Raw genomic sequence first — 26,986 nt, forward strand, 5'->3', positions numbered from 1 at the left:
GTACCACTAAGTCCACTCTGGAGTGTCCACTCTTATCAACCACATAGATCAGTGTTGTCCAAACTTGGCCACTTTAAGATGAGTGGACTTCAACTCCCAGAATTCCCCAGCCAGCCATGCTGGCTGGGGAATTCTGGGAGTTGAAGTCCACTCATCTTAAAGTGGCCAAGTTTGGACAACACTGACATAGATAGAACTTCTCCAGGATGATCTGTCCCCGACCTGGCAACACTTGAACATGGGAGGGGAGGCATACCAAGTTAGATGACAGGGGCATTTAGAATGAGAGTGTTGTCTCCGATTAGGCACAGGGCTAGGAAGCGATGAGGCCATTACCTGATGCCAAAGTGGAAAGGACATTCAGGGGGGTTATCACACTGAAATGCAGGTTGGGAGACAGGGATTAAGATTGCCTGCCTACATTCAGAGTCAAATGTTCAGTATTTCTTCTTAGAGTTGATACTGTTCAAGGCCAGGTTCTAAGTTTTCATTATAATCTGGCAAATTTCACTCACCTTTCCTTCCTACATTACATATTACTAAGTTAGCCCCCATCTATTAGCCAAAGAGTTCTGTTGATAGTTTCTACTTTCCATTTGACCTTTTTGATGGAGATGCAAAGCTTGACAGCTTGAAGAAAATAACAGGTAAAGTTCTTATATTTTATTTACCATATTTAGATGCCCCTCCACATCATCATATACTTTCTCAATGGCTTGCAAAGTTTTTGTAGGGAAGAGGTTTTTTTCCCCCCATACAAGCTAAAATTGACATGAAGACTAATGACAAGAAGTACAGCAACCAGCCTTAGAATTAACAGTGAAGATACTGAAGTGTTGGATAGCTTCGGTCTTTTAGGATCAATTATCAATTATCAATTATCAATTATCAGTCAAGAATTGTGCTGCAGACTAGCACTTGGTAGAGTAGCAGAGAAGATCTTGGGGAAAAAATATTCAGAATACATGATGTATGTATACCTAAAATGGTGAGAATAGTTTTCATCGCGACACTCCATTAAAGCAAAAGTTGAATTTTGAAGAAGCAGGATAGAAAGAGTATTGATGCTTTCGAACTTTGGTGTTGGAGAATACCATGGATACCCAAGAAAACAAACAAATGGATCATAAAACAAATCAATCCAGAGTTCTCTCTCGAAGCACAAATAACCAGACTCAAATTATCATATTGTGGACACTTTATGCAAAGACCCAGCTCCCTTGAGAAGTCTGAAATGTTGGGAAAGTTGGAAGGAAAGAGAAGAAGAGGATGATCACCAGCACAGAAGATGGACTCAATTAGTGTCAGCCTCCCAAGTAGACCAGAGAGGAAACACAACAAGATGAGCTAATTCTACTTCATTGTAAGGCTACATTAACAGAATCTTGCAAGCCTGAAAGTACAAATCTCCTGCCCTCTTTTTTTACAGCCTGTTATGTTAGGACGGATCCTTCTGAGTTTCTTTCTCAGTTGCAACTCCTCCCCCTTTTATCTGATCATTTCCTAGGCAGCATCTCTTCCCTTGTCTCTCAATAGTATGTCATTCCCACATGCTATTACATCTAGAATGGTGATGGGTGCACAGCTGGGAGACTTGAAGGCCCAGACTGGGGACAGATAATCTTGTAGAAGGTTTTTCTATGTGGTTACTAAAAGTCAATATCAACTTGATGGCAAATAATCAATCAATCAGTTGATTAATCAAAATTGGCAAGTAGAGTGAATGGCAATGATAAATCAATGATTTATCCTGTCCATCAGATGAATCCAATTTTAGGTCATAAGACCTGTTTTAAAGTGGTGGTTCTGTAAGGTGGCACAAGATGTATCAGTTCATAAATCAGTGATGATTTAGCAACGATCACTTGCTTAGATCACTTTTGGAGAAGTTCAGACATAGATCAAGAAGTTCTGTCAAGAAGCAAGTTGGTCGAGATATACAGAGCTAGGATTCACGTAAGTATTAGATTTTGGAGACTAATAATAACAAACGATAGCCATAATGTCCATTTGCTGCCTGTAATATTTCTAGATGGTCACATTGCCAGTACTGATTACAGAATATGGGATGAAATAGTATCTGTTCTGATTGAGCAGTACATCTGTTACTTTATGTTCTAACAAGAGGGAAACAGCAACATAAGTAAGTGTGCAAAGAACACAGATCAATATCCTGGTGAGTAGGTAATCAGATCAGGTATTCATGGAGGTAGTAATTTGTAGCATAATTAACAGACAGCCCATAGAGCGTAAACTTTCTCCAATATGGTTTTGAATATATCTTCTGTAATGTGCTTTTAAATACAACTACCTCTTATATGTCTCATGCGTGTATGTGCACACACGTGTGCATGCACACACCCACTTGTAACATTTCTTTCACACACAACTTTCCCAAATCCATGCTCCTCTGTAGAGAGGTCATGCCCCATATGTGGTTTCTGTATGCACATTTGTGTATGGAGGACCCTTTTGGGGCATCTAGTGCTTGTCTCTTTTAGTGGATCAGCCTGGTCCATTTCTGCTGAAGTCTCCGCAGCATCCTCTTATGTGACTTCTACACATTGGACTGGATCACGCAACGTGTTTAGCCATAAACCAGTTTCTTTACTTTGATTTAGCATGTTATATCAACCCAACCAAATATGGTTTATTCCAACATTCAAGTCCTGCTTGGAGAAGAACAAGAACCACTCCTGCTTAATCATTCAGCTCCTGCTAAACAGACGGAGAATATTAATTTTCCCCTAACGATCATCTGGCATGGGCTCATGGACGGTCTTCATTTTGCATCTCTTCCACGAATAGGGAAAATTCACTGCTGATCGCGCAATATTCCACTATTCAGTCCGTCCTACATTGCTCTAATCCACACTCCTTCTTGGGTTTCAATTATTCTTGGGAAGACTGTATGTATAAACATCTATTGATAAAAACCCTGAGTGTGTCTCCCTTACCAGGCTGGAAATAAAAGCTTTTCCTGATAGGATCCCTCTCTCTCCATCCTTTCTCCCTCTCTCCGCCTGTCTTTCACACATGCCCTCCCTCTGCTGTCCCTTCTTTGTTTAAAATAGGCTGACCACATTGTGACCTCTGGTAACCCACCGGCCAAAAATTACAACCAGCCACGCAAACAAGCAGCACGGGGTCAAAAAGAGCAGGGTCTGCTAAAAGTTAGTAATCATACATTAATTCCCTGACATAATTAATCAAAATGAAGTGCTGTTATCTACTGCAGAACCTTTAACCTGTTACAAAGGGGTCAATTAGACAACCACTTGAGCACGGGAGTTTGGGTACAAATAGCATGCTCTCTTCTCATATAGGGACACCCAAAGTAGAGAAAAATGCCTTTGAAGTCCCCAATCGACCAGGTTTAGATATAATTTCATCCTTCAAGTTAAAAGCTCTCATTCTCTCTTTAAAGGAGAGGAAGCATTTTCTGTACAAGTAGGTGTGGGCGTTGGTGTGTGTCCCAGCTACTCAAAATCCATTTGTTACATTCCTTTGTCAGGATGGTCTATACCTGTCCAAAAGAGAAGGGGGAGAAAAAAAACTAAAACAAGATCTATCCATTGAAAAGCTAAGAAGCAGGATGTGTTGATCCTCTAAAGGAGCCAGTAAATCTAAGCTTTGTTACTTCAATAAGATGAAAATATTTCAATTCTGGGGCTTAATGATGCATGCCAGTTTCATTTTGGTATGTGTATAATTGTATCTCCAGCATACGTTACAATTCAAATTGCATTATAGACCAAGAGGCCTCAACCATTGCAAAGTTCAAGATGGTTGGGACTCAGTTTTCACCTTTCATTGGCCATGCTAGTTGGGACTTCTAGACGGTTGCAATCTCGATAATTTGGGAAGGTGCCAGATTATCGTGGGTTGTAAATCATCCAAGGCAATTACAGAAGTTTGCAAAATTCCAAGCTAGAATTTATTTCCAGTGCTTAGTTTAATCAGCTCTGGTGGGATGATCTCTCTCCCAGGGGTTTTGCCATTTTTTTCAGTTGTGCAATTAATTTGGAGATTTCATTTGAGATGACAGGAGGCCAATATGGTAGGTTCTCCTGAACCTTTTTGGTGATTGTAGAGTCATAACTTTCAGAAGCATAAAGCGATCGTTAATAAACCTCGTGGAAGCCATAATTGGAACCTCTAATTTAGGGTTAGTTTCTCTCATATGGTCAGAGATGATATACCAAAACGTGATATTACCCCCAATCTTGGAGGCCTGAATCAATTTTTCTGTGGATATCTTTTTTCTTTTTCTTTTTCAGTAGAATTTTATACTCCCTTTTTTGCTCCTGAAGAGATTTCAGGAATTGGGGACAGACTTTGCTCTTCTATAATTTAAAACGTTAAAATTAGGGAGTGCTTAGCTTTTACACGTTCCTCATCAAGCCAGGGTTGGGATCTTCTTTTACTCATTCCCTGTTTAGTTTTACTGGCTAGTACGTCTTTGAATATAGTGGTTAGACTATAGCACAAAGTATAGATCCTTTTCAGGGACGTTTCATTAAATAAGGAAATATATAAACTATGAACCTTACCTGATTCATATACAAGCTATATTGTTCTATCCATAACTTGGCTTCCATAACTCAATATATTTTCTCTTCCCTTTTTTCTCTTTTCCTTCTTCCCCTCTTTCCCCCTCCCCTTTTCCTTTTAAATATATACATACCACTCTATGTTTAATTTTGCTATTTCTTTGTTATAATTGGCTAGAACAAAATGGTCTTAATTCCAACAAATCCTAGCAGGGCTTCAGAAATTATTAGACTTAATATAAGTTAGCATAGCCTTACACAGCCTTACACACAGTGTTTTATAAATTCTAGTATTATTTATTTATTTTCGTTTACAGTTATCTGTCTTGGTTTATAGCATTTAGATCAGTGTTTCTCACCCTCGGCAAATTTAAGTTGTCTGGACTTCAACTCCCAGAATTCCCCAGACATCTTAAAGTTGCCAAGGTTGAGAAACACTGATTTAGATTATTCATTGTAAAATTTAATTGTAATTTTATAGGATGCTTTTGCATTTTAATATCTGTACAGTACTTTGTAATGTTATCTTAGTGCTTTTATCTTTACCTTCTTTTATTCTATCAATATGACTTTTTATTTTTATTTCTATTTTAGCATAACTGTTATGTTATTAGTTATATGCTTGTCTATGAGTTAAATAAAATTCATGGATTGATTGATTGATTTTCAGCAATTATATTTGTCCACCGCATCTTATAATTAAGTCATCCAAGAAAGGTTGGAAATTCAACAGCAGGGGATTCATGAAGGACTCACTGCACTTGTTGAAATTCCCATTCAACATCTGGATTCAAACCTTATAGTAAGACATATTGTATCTGGCTTAGGGTAATAAGTGAACTAAACCACAATGATTTAGATTGACCTATGACGTGCCCATTATTATGGCTTGTTCAGTAAATCATGATTTCAAAGTTTCTGTTTGGTTTCCACTGAGAATGGATTTGCTTCTTACAAAGGAAATAAAATGTTTCCTACTATTTATTTCTTCATAAAGTCCATGCAAGAAATGTGAGAGCAATTGAATCAAAGAACTAGTGGAGTGGAAACAAGATTTATTCCCTTCTTCATTACCTCTTTATCTCTCCCTCCCTCCCTGGTAAACCCTATGGGAGTTGGTCCTTAAAAAGGGAACACAAATAATTGATAGGTATGGTTGAATATCTTTCTTCTGCCTGCCAATCCACACCTTAAAATGGTCCTTTGCTTTCTCACCCATGTTAGGTCAATTTTTTATGTCATTCTACTTTGCTCCCTGGAGAAAGTCCCTTTATAATCCATGACCTATTACACATTTCATCAAAGTATATTTTAAGGCCATGCCAAAAAGTTGACCATGTTTTTTCTACTAGTTTTGTTTCAAGCATAGAAAAGAGAATTTGCTTTAAAGACATGTCCAAAGGCAAAACATGACATTCTCATGGGAAGAGTCTTGTACTTATTCAATTAGGAGTTGGCTAAAATGTGTGGGTATAAATGTTCACCCCTAGTAGTCTGCAGCTTCTCTGCCTTTCTGTGCTTGAATTCAATCCCAAGGGAAAACGTTAGGTGGGAACTTCATGCATGGAAATGTTCAAGAATTATGGGCAACTAGAGAGGCTGCAGATGGATGGGAAGAAGTTTCACAGAGAATGGAGTCTGTGAAGCACCATCTGCCACCTCCAACCAGAAAGTCAGTTTTATAAAATGACCGAACAAGTTGGAAAGATATTATCCAGCACCCAGAGAAGGAAATAGAAAAAATAGAAACCCCATGAGCATGGGAAGAAAATTCTGGAGAAATTGCAAAGAAGATTCTGGTCCAGGATGAGTATATTTAACTGGTGTCAATGTTTGGGTATGACTTTTTGTTACATTTCTACTTCTACATATTTTGGAACTGGCCATTCAGAAAGGAATGTTGGAAGCAAATATAGTGTGTGTGTGTGTGGGGGGGAACCCTCCAAGAAAATTCAAGATATTGTATACCTCTTAAATCCAAATTGTAATGGAGTTCACCTATTTTTCTGAAGTGTTATTGTTGAAATGTCAGATCTGGAATTTATACTGTGCATGCTTAACAACTGCTCAGGTTACTGTAGCTTTTGGACTGGCCATGCACATCTATCATCTTAGTTTTGTAACAAGGGAGCATAACTTAACAATGCTGGAATGTAAAGGTTCAAGACAACTGATAAATGATCTTTAGGTATATGGAAGAAGGCAATGGTAAACCACCTTCATAGTGCTGCTGAGAAACTGCATGGTTGTGTCCACACAGCCATGAGAAGTTCAGCCTCAACTTGAAGGCATCTGTACTTTTATACTGGAACCATTAGTAGAAGAGCGAGCATTGTTTAGGGTGTAACATCTTGAGCATTCACAAGAATGATTCTTTCCTGAAGAACTGTTATTTAGGTGAAATTAATGAAAATAAATCATATCAATATAGGAAGGAAGGAAGGAAGGAAGGAAGGAAGGAAGGAAGGAAGGAAGGAAGGAAGGAAGGAAGGAAGGAAGGAAGGAAAATAATAAATGGCTCCATCTTTGTAGATGATCTCTCTAAATCTAGCCTGGTGCCCTCCAATGCTACTGGACTACAATTACTCATCTAGCAACTTGGGGTCATTACTGGTATAAGGAATTCAAATTGCTTAAATAAATAAATCTAATTCTTTATTATTACAGGTCAGCGAGTCAGACAAAATAAGACTTTCTAAATAAAGCCTACAGAATACAACCTATAAAACAGAACATACAAAATAAGGCATACAGAGTTAAAAAAAAAAAAGGCACAACCACGCTTGCATTATTTGGCTATCAACAATGTGTGAGTTTTACAAGCTGTGAAAACAAACTTTGCAACAGTAAGAGTTGCCTTGGGGTCTTTCTCTACCTAAAAACTGAACATAAAAATCTTCAATCCATCCTGGACATGAGCTTAGTCACTCTATGTATGTCTCAGTAGAAAATACAATACAACAGAATATGAGTTCCTGTTTCAATATTCCCATCTATACAAGGTCAGAGCCTTTCCACGTATAGAATTTTACAAAATGTTCCATCCAGTTCTGCTGATGATATAATATTGAACTGTAAAAATGTAAATGCTTGCCGGAATTCATTCTTTGTAAGTTGATCTAGACACAATGCTACTTTGAAGTATGCATTGCTATGGCCCAATTATACCTTATTTACTATATTATGATTGTACTTCTATATCAAGGATCCACCACCATTACCTGATCTCATCCCAAGGTCACGAGTGTCTCCCTTGAAAAACTCAGTCTATATATAAAAACTGAGTTTTTCAAGGGAGACACTCATGACCTTGGGATGAGGTCAGGTCACTTTGGAGTTTCCAGAAGGAATCACATTTATCAATTAACTTTGTCAGACCATAGCTATGCCCTCATTTCAACTCTCGTAAGTCCTGCCTAATATGAGGAATGAAGGTGGATGGACAAGAACTAACTTCCCTAAGCTAGAGTGAACTGTTATGTCAGTATAGTTCAGGCGCTTTCCAAGACCTCAAGAGAAAGGCCATCTCTGTTGACATGGTAAGATGGGAGGAAAAACCTAGAATTTAAAGCCCAGATCATAGATCTATATTATAGTTTTGAGCAAACCCTTGCAATGGGTATTGCAACATCACACGTATACCCAAAATGAATACAGCATGCAGTGCAATGCTGTGACATTGTTTTCCTCCTTCTGGAGAAAGTGGTAAAATGCTCTGGATGTTCTTGTCCACTCCAGTACTTACAAGTAAAGACACTGCTATAAGCTGGCATTTAGCTCTGTAGTATAGCGCCTTTCCATTTCTTTTCTTTTTTAAAGGCTCAGGGTTAGGATGGGTGCCAAAGGAGATGCCAAGGAAAGTTGCCAAGGAGACATTGGGGCTGATAGGAACCATGTTGGGTCTCCAAACATAGAGGCAGAGCACCTTTGGAATATCTTCTGCTCAATCCCTTGTGTCACTAGGAAGAGGAAAGACCTCTGTTTGAAATCCTGGAAAACTCCTGTCAGGTGGTGCATGGATGGAGACTTAGATTAAGCATGGCAGCTTCTTGTGAAAAGTTCTTTCAAACAGAGCACGGCTTGCGTATGTCTGTGTGAGAGAGAGAGAGGGAGGGCGGGAGGAAAGGAAGGAGAGAGAAGTCAGTAAAGGGAGTGAGATTTGTCACAAAATGGCTCTAAAATTACAGCTATCCTCAAGGAAGATATAAATATGGGCCATATGAAGATTGCTTACTCAAAATACTCTCCGGATCTGCTCTCTTGTACACTTTGGAGGTATTTATTCCTAGCTCAAGACAGGAGAGTAGCATTTGGAAATTACAAGATCTTATTAAAGAATTCCACTGCTGCCCGAGTCAAAATTTGTTTGACCTAGTTTGATTAATTAGAGATGCTTTCCAATCCCCTTTGGACGGAAGCTTCTGAGAAGTCTACTGTGCAAGCCAGGAGTGCTCAAGACTTCTTTACAGATGAATTTTTAGAGTGCCTCTAAGAATTGTTGAGGAATTTTTAGAAGGGTGCTCCCATGCGAGCAGTTCTAATTAAAGACATTGTTCTAACTCTGTGGGTTCCCTGCAGGACCATTCCTGGGCGGGTGTGTGTGTGTGTGTGTGTATTTCAGCCATGTCAAAATTGTGGGTGCAGTTGGGGGATCAAAGTCCCATCCCTGCCAACATCAAAAAGGAATGGGGCTTTGATTGTCCAATCACACGCAATATTTGATGGTGCTGACCCCTTCCTGGGGATGCCTCTGCTCCCCTGCAAGCATTCACATATTTAGTGTGAAACTTCGCAGTAAACTTTGCATGTGACTCGGAATTCTGATTATGTAGCCATCAAAAGTGGATTAGTCCCATTAGTGCATCCTTCTTCAAGCTAGTTCCCTCTAATCAACTTTAACCAACCCACCCATGCCCACGATTCACGCTTGCTTTTGTTTGCCGTTATTTATTTATTGCTTCATTGAATTTGCCCTGAATTTTTCAGGGACACTGAAAAAAGTCCACCTTTCAGAATAAAATTAGGTTCTCTCATCTCTCCTTTGCAAATGTAAGTATTAGGGGCAGAAAAATCCTCCTGAAGTTTCCTAGTCTAGTACTTACTCAATCTAACGAAACAGAATAGTCTATTGTGTTCCTGACTTCCCACTTTTTCCTTTTAAAGAAAGATCTCAGGATGGAATTCCTGTTTGTTGGTTTTTAATATATCATTACTCCTGTCAATGCTAAGTGGGGATCCTATGCTTGACAAAATATTTCAATATTATCTTATCCCTGAAGAAATTTTCCACCTAAATATCCCTACTCTATATCTTTGCCAGGGAATTTTAGGAAGAGCAATAGTTGCCAGTGATAATTTCACACAGATGGGGGAACGTCCTCTCTTTTTTATAGGCAATTTAAAAAAAAGACACATTTATCTTCCCAAAGGTCCATATTTTCAAACCATGCACTCAACTAATGAGGAATGACTGTTCTGGAAGTACCTCCTCTCACAGTATAATATGACTGGTGCACCAACCATTGACCACTGATATTGTGTTGCATCGTATACTGAAATTTCTGAGCCATGTTCAAGAGCCCCACCAAGACTATGTTGTGGTAATTTAATCCGGTGGTTCCAAAAACCATCCAGAAATAGCTACATCTTTTAGAAGAGCTGGAGAACTAGCAGAAGCTGGTAGAAATTGATCAGAGAGACAGCTGCAACAGCCTGAGCATCTGATCTTTGAATGCAGGTCAAACCCACCCAGAACAGGAAGGACGCCAAACCTCTGGTTTGCCAGCCATATTGGTACCATATGCAAAAACCTGAAAAGGAACGCCTTCTGACGGGGAATCAGATATAATCTGTTCCTCTTCACCCGACTCCCATTTATCTTTGGTTGTGGTTTCTGAGCCATTCGACAGAAGGGATGAAACTGTCCATTTGCACTTTCTGACTTATTTGCTTCCCAGCCCCCACTTTAAACTCACATTCTTTTCATGCCATTTATGAAGGATTTTGTGGAGATTCCTACAGTCATCAGTGTAATACCCAATATTCATTCATTCATTCATCCATTCATTCAACAATGTTTATATCCTGCCCAATCTTGACAAAGTTTATGTGGGTAACAACAAAATTAAATAACAGTATGGATTTGTCTCTTTGTGTGCAAGTATATGTCTATACATGTAAATGTATATGTATATGTATATGTATATATATGTAGAAAGCAGGGTTAGAAAGCATGCGTACCTCCAGAAAGAAGGTATTCCAAAGTTGGGGGGCACCACAGAGATGGTTTGTCACCTGATCTTTTTCAACCCTTCTTCTTCAGTCCTATGGGGAAAGAAATTGCTTTATTTATTTATTCTTTGTTTTGTTTTTCCAAATAATAATAATCATAGAAGTTCTTGTAGACAGGATGGATGGATTCTTGGATTCTTGGCAGAGTTTTATTGTGAGCAAGCTAAGAGATGTATGTGAGAAGGCCCTTTCTTTCTTTTTTCAGGCCGCCCATCTTTTCCTCATATTGAAATGAAAACTATCAGAAGGAAAACATGGGCATCCAGAGAAATAGAAAGATGTGGAACAGAAATAAAACCAGGGGCAGCCTATTCTGATACTTCCAACAACAACGTGAGCTCAGAACCACCCACAAGAGAAATTAGGAAATTGTCAAGCCTCCCAAGAATAAGGCTGAAAAATGGAAATGCTGGAGAAGAGAATTTTTGAGAAAAATGACAAGTCACATTCTCAACATTTCAATGTGCACACTTGGTTTCAAAGATTGCTCACCCATGCAGTAGCTGGAGCCTACTGGAGGGATCATGTGGACTAGATGCAGAGGGACTTCAGAAGCCCTTAGCAAGGCATGGGCTTTGCCCTATTCCCTCAATATCATGAAGGTAAGGAGCTCCATGTTGAGGTGGAGGAGGGAGAAGGGAAGGCTACAGTGAAATCCAGACTCTTTTCCTTTTTTCCAAAGAAAGCCACACAACTCTGATTTTTGAGACTGAACAATGCAAGGGGAAACAAAAGCCAGGAGGAAGAAAGAAGGTCATTCCAGGTGTGCACTGTGAAAAAAGAAGAAGAGGTAGATTACATCTCAGGATAGTCCTCTGGGATCAGTAGTCTATTGGTAGTATCTGGGATACTGTTTCAGCTCCCTGTCCCAAAATATTTCTTGTTCCCCAGTGCTCATTGCTTAGAAAGGGGTCCAAAAGACTAAATAAATGACTGATCAACTTGGACATGACTGGGGAAGGAACCACTGGGAGAATATAATTGGGCAGTTAGCCATGTTGCTGTAGATCTTTGAGGTTTGATTCAAGAAACCTTTGAGTGAACCACGCAGTAGCAGTTCTGTCAAAAGCAACATGTCCTCTCACTTTTAAGAGCAAAGCACCTGCAAAGCTGTTCCAAGAGCTGACAAGGACTTCTGTTCATGCATTGTCCATGCCCAGAAACTTCTTTCAGTTATTACGGCTCCTGCTGAAGGCTTTGCGGCAATGCAAAGTGTCTGGCCAAGGAGAACTGCATCCTCTCTTCACCCCAAAGAGAATGACATCAATTCTGTAGCTCATCAAGGCAAAACCAAGCCATCTTATACATGATTGTATCTATTAATCCAGGGAGGCAGAGCTTCTTTGAGCATGTTTGAGGGCTTTGCTGAGGGTGGGTGGTGAGTGGGTAGGGCTGGAGCTATGCCAAAGAAATAGTGTTGGAAAGGGGGAAAAGGGCAGCCAAACCCTTTTGGGGTTGGGGGTCCAGTAAAAGAAGTATCTCCACACATTGGAAACTAGTCCTATCCACATTCATTTCTAGCATTGAAAGGAAGGAATGAAGCTGCCCCAGATCTCCAAGGGTAGTACAGCTGAAAGAAAGATCCCACCCTGCCCTATTCTTATCATGAAGATGGTTTCTTATTATGATAGTTTTCTATTTGCAGGGAAAGGTTCTTCTTTCCATACTTCTTTTAAATGTAGAAAACTTTATTCTAGTATCCAGTTATGATGTCATTCTGCATCAACTGACCAGCCAAAATTTAGGAACCTGGTTGAGGGATGCTCCAAAAGTGCTATGGATTAACCTGGTTTAGCAGTTCTCCTCAGCACCTGTAGAGCCTTGAGCCACAGCCTAAAAGATTTTTCCAGGGCCTTCTTCTGAGACTTCCTTTTTTTCTTTTTCTTTTAAGAGAAATTCACAGAATTAGAAAGACAGTCGCAAGTCTCCTGGTCTAAAACTCTCAGGTCAGTGTGGGATCTGTAGAACTTAGAACTTTTTCCCTGAGAAATAGCTGCCACCCCTTGCTTATATACCTCCAGTAAAGAGCCCATCTTCTCAGGATGCAGATTCTTGAATAGATGTTATTAGGAAGTTCCTCCTAATATTTGTCCAAAATCTGCTTTCTATCACTTTCAGTCCCCAATTCCCTCTGAAGCAAGAAAGAAGGTGCTAATCTATGTTCTACAGGACAGCTTTTCACATAATTGTGACTTCTAAGATATCTCTTTAAGCTAAACAGAGTCAAGTTTTTGGAAGGAAGGATGACCATACGGGGTCATTCTTAGGATGACTGAGAGAAGGGTCACACAATGCTTGAAGGGCATGGTGCGCTCAGTGATTATTGTTTCTTGATCAGGTCCTGCCGGTGTGGAGATTAGAATCTGGGATTTGCAGCTGACAGCCTTGCCAAACATGTCTAAGGGAAGCTCTCAACTTCTGCTGCTTTGGCTCTGTCCTGTGGTGGGCTTGGCAGGGCACTTCAAACATTATTATTGATTCTTTTTCTTCCTCCCCCTCCCCCTTTGGTTCCTCTATGCTAATTGTACCTCTGTAGCAAAACAATCCAATTATCATGTTAATTAGTGGGAGGGTTGTTGGAGCTTTCCAGTTCATTACCTGCTAATTTCAAGATAAATGAATCCACAGGTTGCTGAGTAAATAAGGTCACCTATCAGGCAGTCATAAACATATTGGTAAACAAAAAAAGGGGTGATGGGGAAAGGGGGATTGGTAAGTCTTTCAGTGACCTTGATCAGTGATGGGGCATGCACAGGGAAACTTTGGAGCCCATCTAGCTGGGAAATGCCATTCTCTTTTCCCACCTTGTTGCATAAGTTATTATGAAAACATATATACAGGGAGGGAGAAATTTAGGATGTCAGAATATTTAAATGAAGGTATCAATTTCAGCCTCATTGAATTTGCATAAAAATCAGAAACAGGCATGCATGCTGAAAGCCACACTTTGGGGAACTTAGAGAAGCATTCATTTTGTTTGTTTAAAATGCATACAGGGGGCAAAAATAGCACCAAAATGGTTTATGTTAAAGAAAACCCTGCGTAAAAATATACTGAGGGACAGAAAAGCTTGTAAAACATGCATGTGTTAAGACGATGTGCAAGCTTGGAGGCTTACACATGAGCCTGTTTATGGAATCCCACACCCTCTGGTTTCCCACAGGGGGGATCCATTCCAGAACATCCTTTCCTGGCTGGAATGCACAGGATGGACAACTTCTTCTTGGAGAAGACCATTCTGAAGAAAATAAACAGCAAAGCCATGGAGGGCTTTATAGATCACAACCAGTACATTTAATTGTACTCAAGCCTACTGGAAGCCAATGCAAAATCATTATCATGTGGTTATTACAGCTCTTACTTGCCAGTAACAAAGCTGTTGCATTTTGCATCAATTTTCAAGTAGTCTTCAAAGGAAGCGTCGTGTAGAGAGCATCACTGGGGTTAATCCTAGATGAGATAAGGTTATGAGTTGCCATCTCCACAGCCTTTTTATTATCTTGTCAAAATCCAATATATTCATTCAGGGTGCTTAAGCATTACTTTTGCATCTCTCTTGGAGCTCATTTATTTTGGGGAGCCTACTGGCATTGTTGTTTTCTGTGACACATAATTTCTTAATCTGCAGCCTCCCTGGCTGCCCATATCCCCAGCCAAAAAAAGCCCTCTGGGAGGACCGTCCTCCTGAAATCTTCCTTGGAAATTCAACAGAGGTGTGGGAAGAGAAAGGCACAGCGAGAGACAGGACATTTACACATCTCAAAAAATATCAGGCTCTGTGAAGCTTTGACTTAGAGATTTAATTGATCAAACCCCCACATCAAATTGACTTTGCGAATGCAATCAGAAAGATGGATTGAATTGTTGAATTGAGATAGTTGCATTCAGTGGTTGCTAAAATTTTCTGAATCACTTCAGAAAATCAAGTTGAAACAACTTGATTTTGGATTGAGATGATGATCCAGATCAAATCAGCAATTTGTACCAAAACAGAGCTGATTGGCACATTCCTGTTGTGTAAGAACAAGAATTCCATAATTTGGCAAAATTATCTTCTCTTTCCTCTTTCATCTAATAAAATGGGAACTCTGTAAGGGGAAAAATTCAGGCATTTTTTCAGCATACCAACAGCCTTGTAGCAAACCCCTCCTCCAATACATTTGGTGGGCTAAAGATTTTGAAGGCTGGGATAGGGGAAAAATAAATAAATAATGTAAGTACCTTTTATTTTTCCTACATAACTGTCAGGATCTTTCTGGATTAGAAGTCTAGTTAGAAATAACATTTAAAATACCTATATATAAACCAACATGAAAATCCAAAACAATTTACAACAGTTGCTTTTAAAACACTAAAATGAAAGTAATAATTTTATTGGTGTGGGGTGTGGGGAGTGACCCAAATTCTATACCCAAAAAGTAAGCATATCAAACTTGAAAGTATCATAGGTTCAAAATGTTATTTAATGGTGGATTCTAAGATCCTCATACACATTCAAGCTTGAACTGATTATTAAAGGGAAGCAGTGATGGAACCAAATATCAGTTCAGTTTCCCTGAATCTTGGTACTACAAGTGAGTCTTTCCCTCCTCTCAAGATGTAGGGATATGCTGAGTTTGTTTTGAGAGGGTACCCACTTACATACCATCAAAGAAAGAACAAAGGTGGAGAGATCAGTAGCAATACTGCTATTTGTTCACTTGAAGCCATAGATGCCCAAATGATAACATAGATGACAATTGTTATCATTTAGATGTGCTGGCTTTGTAAGGAAGATTGTGACTAGATGACCTATGGATGCAAAACATTAGGAACCCTGCTACATTGGTGACTTGTCGGTTTCATTCATTCACTCACTCACTCACTCACTCACTCACTCACCTCACTCACTCACCTCACTGGTTCAGTCTATATTTATCGTGCCTTTCCCTCAGGTGACAGAGAGTGACCATCCCAAAACCACTCAATGTGCATCCATGGCTGAGGGTAGACTTGAACCTGGGACACACTAGTCCTGTTCTGGCCTGCCACACTGGTTTATTTTTAAACCAGGCAAATAGAACAATTCGCCTGAATTGGGCACTCTACTAATGTCTTGAAATTACATTCCCTCCCAGCACATTTGCTGAAGACCAGGTTGAGGGAAACAAACAGAAGAGAACCTTCTGTGAAAAAAGGACATCTAACCACTCTACCTGTTGACCTAGGTGGGTGAATGAGGGAGACAGCATGGTGTATTTCAATGGTGGCTTCTGGATTGACATGTGGGAATGCAGGTCATGGCCCAACCAAAACATGTCAAGATTAATTCAAAGATAGGCTAAATGTACTCTTAACCTAAAGCAGTGGAGTGTTGATATACCTTCTCTTTGAATTCATTCTTCTTCAACAGAAAGGCAAGAAACAAAATTCCTTTTTCTCAGATCTCACTTAGCTCTATTGAGCTACCTCTGTGTATTCTATCCCTCTTCCTTTTCTTCTTCTTCTTCTTCTTTTTAGTTTCATGTGACATACAGGAGTGATTCCCAACTTTTTCTTTCTGAAGGCCACAATATCATCATCCAAAGCTCTTGAGGACCATTGTATAAGTCAAGAGTTGACAAAACAGCACCTACAGGCATCACAGACACACAATGTCCTTTCTTAATGGCATCTACAGGACTCTCAAAGTAAAGAAACATTAATTTAATTTTCAAACATTGAAATGTCTAAATTCCTAAAGAAATCTAAAAAATTGTTACTGGAGAGTTACAGGAACATCAAACTGGTTAACTGTTGGAATTTTGCATTCCCCCCCCCCTTTTTTTTTAAATGTTGGAGCCTGTGCTTAAGACTGCTAGTAGTACTGTTATGGACCACCAGTGGTCCTTAGAACATGGATGAGAAGCCACTGATATATAATGTTGGGAATTACTATCCTGTTAATTTACAGTATATCTTAAAGTATGGTGTACAGTACTGTTTGAGAAGCATTGAATCTGTTATTTATACTTCTGTGCTGTTGTATTATAATTTCCACTGTAAGTTTAATAAAGCTGAGTAAGATATTAAGATATAAAACCTCTGCTGTCTCACACGCTGACTATTTGGCTAACAAATATTCTGCAGCTGAAGAGTTTATCCATCTTGTGAAAATGCTTTTGTGCATACGAAAAATGTGTTGGAAGAGGAGTGTGGACGGAGCTACTGTGAGGTCTTTTCAAGACCTACTTGAGGCAGAATTCAGTGCCTTCAGACAATTCCTGCCTACCTTCACTCCTGGCCTCCAAGCAATTTTTCAGCTTCTACTGAAACTCTTTAATTATCTTAGAAGTTTCTACAGCCTCCTTTCAAATGGTTGTGTATTCAGCTTGAGGCAACCTTTTTAGCAAGGCAACATATTAAGTAAGGCAGATGTTCTTTAAAAAGAATATCTAGTCTATATAATTAAAACAATTAAAAAAACAAAGTTTTTCTTTCCCTCTGTTTATATATTGTGGTGCTTGGATCATTCAAGAACATTTTCTTAGAGCCAGTAGATTTTTTTCTGCTCCTTCCTTCCTTCCTTCCTTCCTTCCTTCCTTCCTTCCTTCCTTCCATCCTTCCTTCCTTCCTTCCTCCCTCCCTCCCTCCCTCCCTTCCTTCCTTCCTTCCTTCCTTCCTTCCCTCCTCCTCCTCCTCCTCCTTTCTTCTTTTTCTTCTCCTTTTTTTAATTAAGATAATAAATTGGCCTTAAATTATCCCTGAAATCAGAGTAGCGTTGATTACAATGGAGCTCATGCTGTGACAGCTCAAGATGATGTTATTTTTATTCCTTTTCAATGAGATCTTAATCTCTTCCTGCATGTAAACAAATTGTCAGAGTAACCTTGCTCTTTAATCTCCCAGTAGAAGACCTTTGGAGCGTTGAGAGATAAGAGATCTTGCTGAGATTTCATCTGCTTTTACAGAGATGACCCCGTTCTTGCCTCTCTCTCTTCTGTCACACCCCCAGCAATCCCATTATGAGCTTTTAAAATCAGGATTTTAAAACGGAGAATGATCTTCACACGAGACTGACACAGCACATGTATTTGCACACTGACAGCTCTGCCTGGTTTAGTATGAATATTTTTAAGTCAAGGAACTGTCCTGTGTCACGGTGGTAGCAGTGGAGAATCTACCCAACTGATGGAGGCCATCAAGGAAAAGGCACAAGTCAGCCTCCCTCAAAATGGCATCCTCAAACAGGGTTGGGATTATAAATCCCAGAATTCCCATTTCAAGGATCCCAGGAATTCTGGGAATTGCAGTCCTGACTAATAATTTCTCAACAATAAAAAGAAGAGTGGGAAGAATTTTTTCTCCACAAAAGAGGCTTTGGCTCTTCTACAACAGTCTCAGTTTGCTTTAGAATTATTATTATTATTATTATTATTATTATTATTATTATTATTATTATTTAGATTTGTTATCCCACCTTTATTATTTTTATAAATAACTCAAGGTGGTGAACATACCTGTTACTTTTTTTGGTTTCTTTTAATGTTACTGAGATGAGCTGACAGAGGCTGAGGGTGAGGTTCTTATAGTACTTTCTGCCCTCTTTCTTAGAGTAAAGTTGTCTTCATCATTCTTCAGTATTCCTGCTTGCCTCCTGATCAAGAAGGACCTTGGGCGGGGTTTCCTTCTTTCTATGAAGTACAGAAGAATATTTCAAGGATTGATCCAAGGTGGTGGGCACTCCAGTTCAAGTCCACCATCAGCCATGGAGACTCCATGGGTGACTTTGGACCACTCCCTCTTTCAATCCAACCTACCTCAGAGGATTGTTGTTGTGGGAAAAGAATTACAGGAGGAAGTGCCTTGTACACCCCCTTGAGCTGTTGGACAAAAAATGTTATGTAAATCTAATAAATAAATAACAGTAGTCACCAGGACCTGAGCTCAGCTGAAGGGGAACCTTACTTTTTTTTCACCTTTCTCTTCTCTTCCCTCTACCAACATACATTCAAAGTTTACACGTTATTCCATATTTCCGATACAATAATGCAAGAGGAGGAGAAGGAGGAGGAGGCTGTTATTTTATAAAGACTGCAGGGAAAGTTGGTCTGAATGCACGATGTGGAAGACCTTCAGTGGCTGTGCATTTTGAAGAATGAAATGAACCCACTCAAAAGCTTTTGTTTTAAAAGACTCCTGTTGAGGACTGATATACCAGGTTAGTTCAACAAATTCCAATATGTAAATCTGAGGTCATGCAAGCATCATTACTTACAATGGTAGGACAGGGAGCACTCAAGAGCATCCACAAACCTGGTAGGCATTTGCATCAAGGTGAGGCTAATTTGGTGAGGGATGTATGGGGTACTGCAAACCAGTGCTACAGACACTCCTCTGCTCTCTGTTCCAATTTTAAATGACTCATGCAAGGCTTCTATTGATGTTTGGAAAACGTGTGTCATTTATTTCCTGGCAGGGCGGTTATTTGTCTATATAACAGTGTTCCATCAACCCAAATGATTTATCATGCTCTCTGCTGGAGATTTCCCTCCCCCTGCTGAAAACACAGCCAAAATCTACGCTTCTCCACCTCTCGCAAAGCTCTGCCATTTGGGAAGAATACCGCACGGAGCTGTACAAAGGATCAATGAAGCAGAGAGCTGTAATTCTCATTAGATGATACCTTTTCAATGTGACATTTCAAAATTAATGGACAGAAAAGGCCTCTTGTTAAAATCCCAGTGGGTTAACTAGACAGATGACATTAATGTGGGTTTGTAAACAGCTAGGCAACTTGCTCACCTGTGGCGAGTAGAATGGTCTCCAGATGACCAGAATGGGACTATTCAGGGAATGCGGAGAAAGTTGGCCAATTCACTGCTGAGGAAGATGAGCAGTGATCCAAAAGGCTTCCAATTTAACTCTGGGCTCTGTGAGTCCCTTAGACCATTCTCAGCTCATAGTAGGGTGAGGGACTGAAGCAGATGGATGTGAAAACATTCATGCCTGCTTGGAGAATCAGTGGCCTCATGCTGACTTTCCTCTAGCAAACATGCCTGGAACTAGGTTCAGATGTGCACAAATACGCTCTCTCACACACATCTGTATACCTTTCTTGCCCCAAAATACTGAACTTGAAGAAAGGGGAGAAAGGCAATAATGCGTTAGGTATTTTGAAACCAGACGCCGTTGACAGGTCACTTGTAGGCATCAGGTTGTCTATGGCACCCTATAGATGGTATCTAGGGACTCCTGAAATTGAATATGCATCTTTTATTTTTTAAAACATGGCCAAAATCTCACACAATCTCTAAATCTCATGTGATTTCAGCTTCTAACACATTAGATTTCAGGCAAGAATACTGAAATTTCACAAGATCTCAGATAAGAACATATCGTTTTGTATATACTCATGAGACCACGCAATGCATTTTTGCCTATTATTATAACTTCCATCCCCCTCTGTAACAATGCCTTTAAATGCCTAAAAATGTTGCAAATCTACTTAGACAGATTTAGATGACAACATAGTTTGCATGTTTGCAGGGTTTATATCCTGCATGTGTGAACAATGGGTAGTTTTCATTTAAAGTCTTTCTTTGCTTACTTGCAGATATGTTAGGTCAGCCATGCTACATCTGGGAACCTTGGCCAATTGGATAAATGGGAACCTAAACCTATGCTTCAAAGTCCTACTGGATGACACCACTGGAAATGGAGGTATTTGGCATCTTTGCCTGCCCCATGGACCAGGCTACAGTTTCTCCAGCAGGAAATAATGCTCTACATCATTTGTATTAACCGAAACATGTCCCACCAAAGTACAAGGTTTGGAGCCACAGTCACAGTGGGTAAAACACATCCTTTGTACAATTTGTTGCTGGGAAGAAGACTCCTCAAGCTTGCTGCTTCTTATTACTCTTTTCTTTCCAAAAGACCCTGGATTGATCAAATGAATGGAATATATCTTTGTACTCCATAAGTAAACAAAGTTTCTTATGAGATTTCAAAAGTACATAAGATTGTAGAACAGTGGGAAATAGAGGATGCTGACAATAGGTAGGATTGCAAATATAAGCCTTTAAAATTCTCTCTCTCTCTCTCTATTATCTATCTATCTATCTATCTATCTATCTATCTATCTATCTATCTATCTATCTATCTATCATCTATCTTAAAATTCTCTCTCTATTTCTCTATTGCTATTATCTATCATCTATCTATCTATCTATCTATCTATCTATCTATCTATCTATCTATCTATCTATCTATCTATCTATCTATCTATCTATCATCTATCTTAAAATTCTCTCTCTCTCTATCTATCTCTTTATCTCTCTATCGCTATCATCTATCTATCTATCATCGCCGCACTGGCATTTACTGAATTCCTCTAATGAGGGTGATGTTACCCATGAAATCTTAAAATGCCTCAAGATTCCCTCTGTCTGCAAAAGTTGAACACAGCGATTTCAATGGGATTGCGTGCGCGCACACACACATGAACACGTTTTTTTTTTCTTGAAAATGGGAATGATGCTTAACAAAATGAGCAAGGATGGCTATAGCTAAGAGGAGCTAAACTACTTCCCAACAGTCAGTTTTATTTTGCTTAAAAAAGGGACAGGGAGTGCGGGGGAACTGGATGCTGTTTTGGGAGCACAATGATTTCTGAATAATCTAATGCTGTACAAAAAGGAAAAAAACCCTGCATTTTTCTATCAATACCCATTCAAGCTGATAGAAGTGGATGTATTTTGCTTTTGAATGTTCTATTAAAGTTGAGAAGCGTCTGCTGGAATTTCTCTTGGGGGTGTGTGTGTGTGTGGGGGGGGGTGTCTACACCTTTTAAGCTACAACATGGCCCAAGGATATATGTAAATGTTTTGTCTTCCAATGTACAATCTTCTCTCCAGCAGCCTTGCAGCCTCCTTGGCTTCTCATGCATCTATTAAGAAATCCCAAGGGAAGACACTATGGGAGAGCTGCTTTTTACATGGATATTTTCAGATAGGAAGTGTGGATAGTCCAGTTGGCTCCAGAACAATGGAAAGAAAGGCCACAGAAAATAACATCAGCAACTGTATTACCGACACCACCTTACACACACACACACACACACACACCATTTACTAAGATCAGAAATACTAGTAAGAGGAATTTGAAAGAACTTCTGAGGAACCCTGATCAGACAGCAGAAGAACAAAAGCTCCTGAGGCATGGGAAGGACATTTCTACAATGCTCGAAGACAGACGTGGGCAGACCATTAGTTAACAACAGCTTCTGGATTAAGGGCAGAAAGTTAAGCTATATCATTGCTTCACACACTGATCTCTTCCAGAAGTCATGGATTATACCTCCTATGAGATGGGGATGAGATGGTTGAGGATGAGAAGGGGTCCATGGTCCCATGCATCTGGAAGGTGCCAGACTGACTGCCTCGTCCTGGAAATGCAACCAGAAGAATCACAACTAAATCCTGTTCTGTGTGGGTGCATATATATGTTCCTCTATTCCTCAGGAAAATATCTGGCTTCACCAGAGTTTGCAACCAGATTTTGCACTGGGATAATGGAAAATATGACCTCATTAGCATCAAGTTTGTCATTTGTTCCCTAACAAAACAAAACAAAACAAAACAAAACAAAAAAGTAAATTACAGTATATTAATGCAGTTTGTGTTGTTTTTAATGTGCGCAGAGACACCATAAAGCTTTTTTATGGGGGAAGTGTGATGACATGTTTGCACTTTGATAGTACAAGCCGAACTCCAAGAGGGAGCACGAATTGGATGGTTCTGTGGAACACTCTTCTAATGATGTAGTAAAATTTGACTCTGATGTTGTAAAATCTGTTTATGGCAAAGCCACTGTTTCTGCAGAAATCTTGTGGGCCAGGACTGGGCATAGAACAGCAGAGAGGGAAGAGGCCACTGGGGGAAAACATCTGGGGCTGTATTTCTTTTAAAGTGAAGACTTGGAGGATGAAATTTGGGAATTTCTGGGACTCTAGAAAGAAATGAGGTCATCTCATTGGATATTTCCCAGCAGAGCAAAACAGATCTTGTAAAGGAGGTCACACATTTGGAGGGGATAGAAGAGTATATTGAAAAAATTGGGGAGACAAGCTGGAGGGGGTGGGGTATAAAAGGACAAGAACATGAAAATAGGTGTGGCCAGGAGTTCCCTAGAAATGTGCATTTTGGAAGATATTTTGCCATCACACACCATCGCAAAGGTGTGTTAAAGCTTAGAAACCTTTTCACTTTGATTTCTGACAGAAATCTCCCCTCCATTTGTTGCAAATGTTGGCAGTGTGACTGCATAAGATTAGACGTTCGCAGCCATGGATTACAATTTCCCTCCTCCTGCCTTGGAGTGATCTATCAGTATTTGAGAGATAAAGTAAGGCCACTGACTTCACAGCTTGTTTTTTTTTCCAAAATAGAGATCTTCTCATATGTTTTAAATTTAAGAACTTGAGTAGGAATATTTTCCCCCTTCATCTTCTGCCAACCTTGTGAGGTAGACTTGATTGAATTATATAAATTAGCCTGACCTACCTCACTGGATTTTGTAAAGGTGCAATATGGCGGGAGCATTTTTAATTGTCTGACATAAGCAGGATTTTTTTTTTTTGAGAGTAATGAAAAATAGATCTGTCCATTTGGTCCCTCTGCCCCACAACTCTTTGCATGCACCTTTGGCATGAAATACCATACATTTTTAGTGTGTTCTCTCATACTCTCCCCAAACACCAACAGCTGGGTATAATTCCCTGCAATGCGTGCATTTTTAATTAATGTCTTATCATGTGAACTGTTGCATACATGTTCTTTTTTTGGTATATATTTATTGATAAGAACAACAACCAGAAGATATGATAAAGTACAACCAAAAATATGGAAATGCTAGTAAAATCAGAAAAAAATATATAGGATAATGTGTCAGTGGGTAACGTTTGTAGAAGCTAGAAGTAAAACCATAAAGTGTTAATATAAAGCTAGCTCAGTCCTTTAACATATTATTCGTTGTGTACATGTTCTGAGTAAGTGAGATCCAGTGATTAGCATAGAATTACCCATTGCTGAATGAGGACTCAAAGGTCCAGCAAATTAACCCTTGAGTTCTATACTTAGAGGTGACATCTCCAATACGCCATCATATTAGTGGGCTCCAGTCCATAAGAGGTTGGCAACTGCAACTCTGAGCAATGTGTGAATCTGTTAATTCATTGCATAGTAATTCCTCATGTTTTTGCAATAGAAATCAAATTCCTCTGGTACCCCTTACTTTAATGTAGACGTCACAACAGTAAGTCCAGCTAGGTCACCAACTTTGGCTGATGTCCACAAAGTCAGACACTGTTGGATTTGATTAATACTGGATGGGAGATCATCAGGAAGTCCAGGCTGTAAGTTAGACCAGGAAGTCAGAAAAACATCCTGGGGGAAAGGAATGACAAATCCCCTTCCTATTTTGGCAAGAAAAATACACTGCCATGTCCCGTTCAACCTCAATTCAAAAGAGAGTTTGCATTTATATTTCATGAGATGGCAGCATCAAAGCAGACTTGGCTGGTCCTGAAAAATGTTCAGCAGCATTGGATCTGATTAGTGCTTGGATGGGAGACCACTAGTAAAGACTTAGTGCTGTTTCTTTACACCCACAGCAGTACAGCCAAGCAGGGGCAAAGATTAGCTTTCATGCAATGCTTTAAGCTCCGTTTTGTGACTCCGCCGGGTTCATGAAGCTGAGCTGGCGAAATTTGCACAAACAGCTGCAATCTGATCCAAGGAGAAAGCAGGTGGTTGTGAAGCAGAGAAACATGACTCACAAACCCTAGACGGGCAGGCAAGTGCCAACAACAATGTTGTTTAAGTGCTTTGCAATTGTTGACAACAGCAGCCAATATAAAAGTGTTTTAGAGGTGTCAGTTGATGTAACACATACAAATATTCTCTGGCAGGGCTAACATTAAGATATGCAAGGGGAAGTGGGCTAGAAAGATGGATGGATGGATGGATGGATGGATGGATGGATGGATGGATGGATGGATAGATACTACATACTTAAAATGTGACATACATTTATTTACTTATTTTATGCAATAAATGTATATGGCCACCCATCTCATATACATGACTCTGGGTGGCTAATAATTAAAACAAGATAAAAACACAGCCAATAATTAAAAATACAAATAACATGACACAGGGTAACATATTACTGTGGGAGCCGATTCTGCCCCCAGCTTTCCCAGTGTTTCTTTTCAAAGGTTTACAAATCCCAGGTATATTAATGATCAAATGAATTTATAATAATTAATAGATTGTTGAACAAGATAGTTATGGGAGTAGGAAGGGATGAAGGGAAGGGAGGAGTGCGATGGGATGGGGGCAAGTAATTACCGTATGTAGAACAGATTTCATGAGTAACCGACTTTCAATAGCAGAACCTGTTTCACATTTTTAAAAAAGAAACTCATCTCTCTCTCTCTCTCTCTCTCTCTCTCTCTCCCGACTCTCTGTCTTGCACTTTTCCTCCCCAGATTTTCCTCACTCCAGTTTATATAATTATTAGACCTGGGTGAAGAAGCTTTGATTTGAACTTTGGACCTTGATGGAATCATCCTTTTAAAGCCAAACGTGGGATCAAAAAACATGGGATTTCTACCCACATGGGTATACTGTGGAACTGAATCTTTGAATCAAACCAGTTTAATTGGCTATTCAAATCATCTGGCTAATTAATTTAACTGGATGATTTGAATAGCCAGTGCAAATCAAACAGGGTCTTTGCATTGAATCATACACTTGAACTGATCCTTGAAGATTTGCAGGGCCCAATTATATTATATATTAATGGGGCTTATGGAATCTTCTCCATCTAAATTTCTTCCTGGATTTCAAGAAAGTAGGAAGTTCAATCTGTCAAAACCATCTATTTTCACTTGAGGAAATAACCCGAAACGTCAGGCAATATAATCCCCCAAATTTTACTGCACAGAGACTCCTATTATCTGTAAGCCTCTGGTGAAAAGTGATAAAGTTGTTGCATCTGATCCTTTTATAGCTATGACCGTTTTTGTTTTGCTCTGTATCTTGGTCAAGAAGTTCTAATGTTTGTATGTTAAAGACCACTGACTAAATATATAAATCCAAATGTACATAATTCACATAATGTATCTATTTTACATCTTTGGAATAATTGCACAAACGATGCAAAAACCATAAATCCTGACTATGGTCCAGGTTGCTTCCGAAATAATGGACTTTGTGCATTATTAAGGGATGAAATCCAAAGTAAAAAATTTGCATGTTGCATCTGAAATCCACGGAATGGATTTTCAGAAAAGTGGGCATTCTCTCTCGCTCTTTCCACTTTACCTCTGTGTGTGTATTTGTATGTTGTGGGGATTCAACAGCCTGCACAGTACTACACAAAAGTCTTGGATAGGTCACCCTGATATTTGGGGGTATTCCTCTCAGTCACTCGTGGTCTCCAGCATCAGCCCACACACTGCAGTGCTCAACTGAGCTGCAAATTCTAACAAACAGGGCTTTTCTTCCAACTCGATTCTCCCCATTTTTTCCCCTGCTAAGCTTGTGATGGGCTTGAAATAGTCCATTAGCTTCACGATAAAGAGGGAGAAGATCAGGAGGAAATGTGGGAGGAACTGGCAGAGATCACACACTGCCTTCTCTGAACCAGCCAGCTGCCCCAAGCTCACAAACGACACCACCCCATGTGCACAGATGTTTTTCACAGATGTTCCCAGACAGCAATTCAGGGCCTTTCCTCTTTTGCTCCAGCCTTAAGACTCAGCTGAAGAAAGACCAGCTGGGAGCAGAAGGGAGAAGCAAAAGCAAGGTTTGGTTTTGTTTTGATTCCCAGCTGTGGCCAAGTGGCAAAAAAACCCTGAGCTCCAAAAAAGAGGCTTAGGGAATTAGTCCTTTGCAGATCAGACAGGAACTGACTTGATCTACTTCTCCCAACAAATGCAAACAATCCAGAATTTACTTGCCCGTCCATTTCACACTGCCACTCAATTTTTGGTTGGTTTAGCGATGTGGATTTTTAGAGTGTAGCAAGAAGACGTGGAAAAGGAGTGGGGAGAAAGTAAGTATAAACATGTCTAAGATTTATCAAAACTAAACCTACTGTGTAGGGTTCTTTTT

Source organism: Python bivittatus, unplaced genomic scaffold (genome assembly GCF_059951505.1).
Source record: "Python bivittatus isolate LINGU-HERP-01145 unplaced genomic scaffold, Pbiv_v1 ctg000210_np1212, whole genome shotgun sequence".
In the NCBI taxonomy this organism is placed as follows: domain Eukaryota; kingdom Metazoa; phylum Chordata; class Lepidosauria; order Squamata; family Pythonidae; genus Python; species Python bivittatus.